A 7,572-nucleotide genomic window follows, 5' to 3' on the forward strand; every position below is an offset into this window, starting at 1 on the left:
GGAAATGAAGACAAAATTGCTCATGGAGTATAAAAGGAGGATGATGGGAAACCTAATGCTTCTTAAAGTGGAAGGGTGAGGAACAGTGAGAGAAAATGTGGCACCAACTCCAGATGCTGAGACCACACAACTTATCAGGCAAGTAGGAGCCCAGGCAGTGCAGGCAGGAGCATCTCATTGCACCATCTCCATTCCAGGTCTTCTCTGCTCTGTTCTCCAGCTAGCTCTGCAACCAGAGCTGACCTCCATGGCTGGCATATGAAACATCTTTTCCCCCTGGACCCCACAGGGGTCATGTCAGGGCAGGTGCCAGAAAGAGGTCAGAGATGAGAGCCAAGAAGGAAAGTGAGTTCTGGCCCAGATACTCTAGTGAATGGTGCTCCCCATGGAATGACCAAATGGAGATGGACCTACAGGTCGAAATTCTCTAGTGATATGGTTTGGCTGTGTCCCCACCCAAATCTTAACTTGAAGTGTATCTGCCAGAATTCCCAGGTGTTGTGGGAGGGACCTGGGGGGGGAGTAATTGAATCATGGAGACCTGTCTTTCCAGTGCTATTCTCATGATAGTGAATAAGTCTCACAAGACCTAATGGGTTTATTAGGGGTTTCTGCTTTTGCTTCTTCCTCATTTTTCTCTTGCTGCCACCATGTAAGAAATGTCTTTCACCTCCTGCCATGATTCTGAGGCTCCCCAGCCATGATGAACTGTAAGTCCAATTAAACTTCATTTTCCTCCCAGTCTCAGGCATATTTTTATCAGCAGCATTAAAACGGAATAGTACATCTAGTGAGTGGGTGCTTCCCATGGAATGACCAAGTGGAGATGGACCAACAGGTCTAGATGCTCTTGTGAGTGGATGCTCCCTGCCAGTTGACCTACGGAAAGGATAAAAAGCAGAAACCAAAGAGGACAGTTTAGCCTCCTTTACTGAACAACTGTTGCACCAAAGTGTTCCAGGTAGTGAACCAATAGAAAGCCCAGAAAATGGAAAATCACCCATTTGGAGTAAATGTGCACATTATTTGATGGCAGCACTGAAAACCTGTTTTACTCAAGCTGCATATGAAACTCTGCACTTCCGTCTTGCCCTGGGTCCCTTGGAATAAGCTTAATTTAATTATCAAATTACATGGAAAGAAATAAGGCATCTAAAAAGTTGTTTTTTCTTCTATTACAAGTTGTGCTTCTTAGCCAAAACAGTACAGGTTTCTCTATCTTTTCCTTAACCCATCAGAGAGATTCTGCAATGTAAATGTAGCTTTGAATGCTAGGAATGTTCTCCTGTGAATGGTGGGGTTGGCTATTAGTTGTCTGCATATCTCTGTAACTGCAAGCTGAGTGGGGTGATGAAGAGCAGATATTTCCTATGAGAAGCTCAGCAGCTGTGAGGAGCAGACCCTCAGCCCCTCCACTCACCTTCCCCCATTATTTACCAATGTTGCATCTAAACCAACCATGTGATTTAAAGTTCTGAAGACATCTGTACCTTTTGTCTGCTTTATTATTATTATTTTGGTAGGCTCTTACTGGAAAGGTGGGTCATTGCCTGCATCCTGCCAGTCAAAGGGTTTTTTCCTAAAAATGACATGAAACCATCTGGAGTGCTATCTCCTGCCTCTCCAGGTAACAGCCTCTGCTGAGTGACCAAGGTGCCTTCTGGCTGTGACCAGGCATGAGGGCAGCACACACTTCCTTGACAGCATCACCTGAGACAAAAATCACTGAGTGTTCCCCTCCAGGCCAGTCAGTGGTTAGGGTGAGACCTAAGCTGGGAGCTGCAGCCTCTAGGCCCCAGCTACCAGGCACCTCCCAGGCTGCATTGAGCTTGCAATTGGCCCCCATCCTCATGGAGCTCTCTGAAGGCCTCTGTCATGGAGAGAGTTCCAGGGACTGCCTGGTAACAGCCTCTGCTGAGTGACCAAGGTGGCTTCTGGCTGAGACCAGGTGTGAGGGCAGCACACACTTCCTTGACAGTATTACCTGAGACAAAAATCACTGAGTGTTCCCCTCTAGGCCAGTCAGCAGTGAGGCCAAGACCCAAGCTGGGAGCTGCAGCCTCTAGGTCCTGGCTGCCAGGCACCTCCCAGTCTGTGCTCAGTTTGGAATTGGCCCCATTGTCACAAAGCTCTCTGAAGCCTCTGTGATTGTGAGAGCTCCAGAGGCTGCCTTGGCACCTATAGGATTAGCTCTGGACCTGTGGCATCCCCCTGAGACGACAGCCCTGTCCTTGCCCTTTCACCCATTGTGAATTGAGTCCAGAGAAACAAAGCACCCAGGGCCATGGGCTGGCTCCAGCCTCCTCCCCTGCACTCCTGCATGCACCCCACTGTCAGGAGGACCAGGCCCTGGTTGGGGCTCTGAGCAGTTACCTGAACCCTCCCATGAGGGAGACAGCCATGCGGGTGCGAGCCCCTGCAGGAAACCAGCACCCACCTGGGCAGCCATCCTGAAGGGATCTGTGCAGGAGGGAGGCTGCCCAGGGCCAGGTGCCTCCAGCCCTGACCTGGCCTTGGGAGTCTGGTCCCAGCCCCCACAGCCCAGAGCCATCAGCATGGATTCAGTGCTGCTCTCCATGAGGGATGGCATGACTGTTGCTTGATTAAAGGAAACGTTTCTTTTTGAATAAAATCATACTGCATAAACCCCAAATTGTCCCAAGCCTGCCACACATGCAGTCACTTTCCCCCAGAGAGCTGAGGCCTCGGCCTGGGGCTGAGACCACCCTGCACTTTTAGCAGCTCCTGAGCCTCCCTGGGGAGAATCAGTGCCTGTGTGTGGAGCTGAGGCCTTCACACAGCAGGGGCACAGCTGTGGGAAAGCCTGGTTCCCTGCTGCTTTCCGCAACCACCCTTTTCCAGCCCTGCAGGATTTAAATGAAGAAAAGCAAACACAGCCATTCAGGTCAGCATTTTTTTCTCCCTCTCCCTTATTATTTCTTCTTTGTTTACACGCAGTATAAGCTGACTGTGGGTCGTGATTGGAAAGTCGAGATTGAAAAAGCCTATTCCAGTGCACCTGGTGTCCTCGGGTGAAGCTGGAAGGGGGCGAGGACCAGAGACCCCAGGGGATGCCTTCCCAAATAAGAAATGAACAGTGGCTGAAAACCAAATGCATGCTTAACACAAGCCCAAAGCTTCCTCTCCCCTGTTTAAAATGACACTGCACACATCTGTTATCTAAATAAAATTGACGTATCAAATACTAATATAATGACTTGACTCTGTTAAGAATAAATACCAGACAGAGATACTGGCTCCCCATTTGGTGGGGGTACCTCTTGCTTCCCTTGCTGGGCGGCCCCAGCCCCATGGAAGGTTTACTCCTATTGGAAACCTCATTTTCAAAGCTCTGAGGTTGGTGAAGGCATGGCAGGACGATGATCTTTCTGTCAAAGCCTCATGCCCAAGAAGACTAGTTTTCTCAGGAAATAGAATAATTTAAATATTTCTAAGATATACTGATAAATTATATTTTCTCATCTGGTGCAAGAACTGTTGTGCTGGACACAGACACAGGCCGTTCCCCGGGCTCCAGTCTCCCTCCACCCCGAAGCCACAGTGTCATGAGGAGGAAGGTGAGCACCAGTGCGGAAAAGACAGGGACTGACTGTTCCCAGGGGCTCGAGCCTCGAGCCTGGCCAGAGGCACAGGCACAGGCTCCCCGGAGTGGAGCCACAGGATGGATGAGTTTGCGCTCAGGGGAGGCAGTGGGAGGAGGGGTCTGCGGAGCATGGCGCATGGCTGGGAGGCGGGGCTGAGAGAGGAAGAGGAGGGGGAGTTCGGGGCCCAGCTCTGAAGTAGGAGGACAGTCATGGTTCTAATGCTCTCACTCAAGTCCAGGCCAGAGGTGAGGAAGAAAACGAGGAAGGATGAAGGAATATTTCAGAAATGGAATTGGTGAGATTTGGTAAGAAGTGTTTATTTAATTATAGAAATTTGAATATCATTGTGTTTTGATGTTTAGCAGTTTAAAAAACCACGGACCACTCTAGTCCCCTGTAGTTTTCTTCCTCTCTCTCTCTACCTTCCCGCTAAAGAAATGGATATTGTGTTTCTCTAGGAGCATCATAAGGAACAGTAAGTGGCCTGTGCTGGTGGATGGGAGAGGAGGAGGAAGCAGCTGCCATCCTGTATTTTCTGAAAGGTAAGCGTGTTGAGCCTCAGCTCAAGCTGCCCACTCTCCCCTGCAGCCAACTATTTATACCTTGGGACTGTCTATTCTGAGAGTTGTAATTATGAATGGAGCTCATAATTTACGATCACCTCTGGTTACCACAGAGTTTGCTCCCAGTCTGTTTGGGAGCCCTCCTCTGGCCCATCTCTTGGTGTGGGCACCTACGCAGTACCAGGCCTCTCTGCAAACTCCCTGTGCAGAGTCTGAACGCGGTCAAAACCCCGGGGGACTCCTCCACGGGTGGCCCCAACTGCTTGTAGCAGAGCCCAGGAGGCCTGTTACAAACAGGTATTTCTCCTCCTGACTCATCAGAATCTCTGGGCGGCCTCAACCATTTTTTTTTTTCTGAGAGGGAGTCTCACTCTTTTGCCCAGGCTGGAGTGCAGTGGCGCGATCTCAGCTCATTGCAAGCTCCGCCTCCTGGGTTCACGCCATTCTCCTGCCTCAGCCTCCCGACGCTGGGACTACAGATGCCCACCACCACGCCTGGCAATTTTTTTGTATTTTTAGTACAGACAGGGTTTCACCGTGTTAGCCAGGATGGTCTCAATCTCCTGACCTCGTGATCTGCCCGCCTTGGCCTCTCAAAGTGCTGGGATGGGGAGAGAAGTGTGAAACACACAGGCAAAGGGGTACGAGGTGGCCAGGAACCGAGTAGGAAGGAAACACCCCCGGGGTTCCCTATGAGCGCAGTGAGTTCCAGATGGTTACGCCGCTGGCCCATCTAGGAGGGATATGAGATAAAATACCGTAGAGTACTGTGAAATCACCTCCAGAATTGGTCAGATCTGAAGAGATCATTTTACAGTGATTTCAGAGAGCTTTTTTTTTTTTTTTTAAAGACAAACTAAATCTCTATTCCCCAAAGAAGCTAAAGGCCACTCACCAATGCCACGCGGTGCCCACAGCTCTGCACCAGGATGCAGAGAGAGAGCAGAGGTGGCTGGAAGGAGGACATGGAGAGATCTCAGCGCCCCCGCCCTTAGATCAAAAGGCATCTTTCTTCAGAAAACATCACACAGGCCGAGAGAGGCGCTGGAGGGGCTGCTCCTGGGAAGTGGACCCCCCAAATGTCTTCGGATGCCTGGAGAGGCTGCTGGCGTCCGCCTCAGGCATGAGTCACATCAGGTGGGGGCTCCTAGGTCCGAGTAGGAGGAAGGGACTTGCCTTTGGCCCTCCTAGAACACCGGCCCAGGAGGAGTATTTCTGTTATACGCAGTCTCCACGAAAAAGCCAGGCAGCCTCTCCTTGGCCTGGAGAATGACCTCCCCAAGAGAAACCTGTTGCCTTCTGGTTCTTCAGAGCCAGGGTCTCCTGGGAGCACAAAGCTGGCTGCTCATGGCTGCTCACGGCTGCTCACGGCTGCTCACGGCCCAGAGCTGCTGTGTCTACTTCTAGGTCTCAGGCACCTAATTCAGTGTCTGTCCAGCCCAGACTTCACAGATCCCAAGTGACCAACTTATTTCTCAGCTTTGTCCTCACTGTGGAAACCAGGGATTCATCTACTCTTTCTGAGGGACTTAAATGTTTAATGAAAATTATGAACTTGCTATATTTATTTTATACACATTTCTTGAGAAAAAGGAGAGATTTCATGGTTTCTGTTTTGCAGATTTGAAGAAAAGGCAGCCAAGTTCACATTTTGCTGAAGCCACATCACCGATCACTGTCCGGCCATCCTAACCTATCCGCTGCTGAGCTGGCTGCCAGCAGATCTTTCCAGCAGCCCTGGGCAAGCACACACACATAAGAGAGAAGCCTGAGTTTTATGGTTTAGCATCCATGTCACCCATAAGAAATGCTTGTTCTGACTTTAGTCTCAGCACTAAAGAGGAAACAATCACTCAAATGCCAGGTTTCCCTTTGCACTGGAGGCCTGAGGAAGTCAATAAGAAAGAAAGTCAATAAGGAAGCCAATAAGAAAACCTGGGCACCATGGCAGGTACCTGTGGTCCTATGGCCCCAGCACTTGGGGAGGCCAAGGCAAGAGGGTTGCTTGAAGCCAGGAGTTTGAGGCTGCAGGGAGCTATGATTGTGCCACTGCACTCCAGTCTGGGCAATGTAGCAAGATCCCATCTCAAAAAAAAAAGAAGAAATTTGGTTTCACCTGCTTCACTGAGGTGAGGAAGTGAAGAGGTGAGAAGGGGAGTGTTAAACATCCAACCCTATTGAAAAGGAATTCCACATGTCAAAGAAAAACAAATGCTGCACCACTTTGACAAGTATTTCCAGTTATTTACTCAAGAAATCTTTTGATTGAACATTAGATGGTGGATGGCACATCACAAATAGTGATATAAGATCCTTTTTACCATCTGAAATGTTCTCAGACAGAACATATTTTATTCAACCAAATGAGGAAAATCTGCAAACACAAATTAATTTAAGTACAACCAGCTATCTCTGGCTTCAGTATTTGAAAATGGTGAAAGCATCTGTAGGGTCACTTTGGGTTCGGGGTCTGGAAAGGATGTTCCTAGACAGGGAAAGAGCAGGGAAGAGCTTTCCTTCCCTCCCCCTAATCTCCTAGGGGATGTTTCTGTCTGTGTTAGCTTCCCAGGGCTGCTGTGACAAAATAGCATACACCACTTATTTTCTCACAGTTCTGGAGTCTGGAAGGCCCATCTCGAGGTGTCTGCAGGCCGTGCTCCCTCGGTAGCCTTGGGAGGCTCCTCCCTGCCACGCTCAGCCTCTGGTGCCCCAGTGCTCCCTGGCTCATGGCTGCTCCGCTGGCCGCTGCCTTGTCTCTGTGTGTCTGTCTTCTGCTCTCTTGAGAGGGACACCGGTTTTCTTGGGTTAAGGCCCACCCTAGTGACCTCATCTTAACTTGATGACATCAACAAAGATCCTGATTCCAAAGGTCACATTCACAGGCGGGGGCGGGGGGGGAGGGCGGGATGAGGGCTTCAGAGAATCTTCTCGGAGACATAGTTAGAGCTGTAATGTGTCCCATGAGCTATAACGCGTCCCCCGAGCTGTAACGCGTCCCCCGAGCTGTAACGCGTCCCCCGAGCTGTAACGCGTCCCCCGAGCTATAACGCGTCCCCCGAGCTATAACATGTCCCCCAAGGTACCCGCTGCCTCTGTTTATTCCCGGCAGCCTCCACCACCGGCCCAGGGAGTTCAATTGTGTAGGAAAAGCAAGGGGTCTACCTTTACCCTGAGCTACTGTCGGGGTCTTTTGAAAAAGGCTGCCCTTCAAGTGTAGCCCTGGACAGTGATAAAGAATGGCCACTGGACAATGTCAGTGGCCTCTGAGGGCAGGAGGGGCCTCTTGGGCCCCCTGGGCACCTTCAGTGACTCCCCTCATGTCCATAGCAGAGCCGGGGGATACCTGGCTGGAACCACCCATTTCAGAGGCTCTGAGATCCCAGAGCCCACCCCTGATGTTGGCA

The 7,572-nt window shown here is 50.4% G+C and overlaps 1 long non-coding RNA gene across 1 annotated transcript; it reads right to left on the reverse strand.

The window, feature by feature from the left end:
* Positions 1-580: 580 nt before the first annotated feature.
* LOC107975410 (uncharacterized) lies at positions 581-6,994 on the reverse strand. Its single transcript, XR_001718932.3, has 3 exons — positions 6,779-6,994; positions 5,064-5,905; positions 581-879 (listed from the first exon to the last, which is right to left on the reverse strand). It is a non-coding gene; the product is annotated as an uncharacterized LOC107975410 (long non-coding RNA).
* Positions 6,995-7,572: the final 578 nt, after the last annotated feature.

Source organism: Pan troglodytes, chromosome 5 (assembly GCF_028858775.2).
Source record: "Pan troglodytes isolate AG18354 chromosome 5, NHGRI_mPanTro3-v2.0_pri, whole genome shotgun sequence".
Lineage (NCBI taxonomy): Eukaryota > Metazoa > Chordata > Mammalia > Primates > Hominidae > Pan > Pan troglodytes.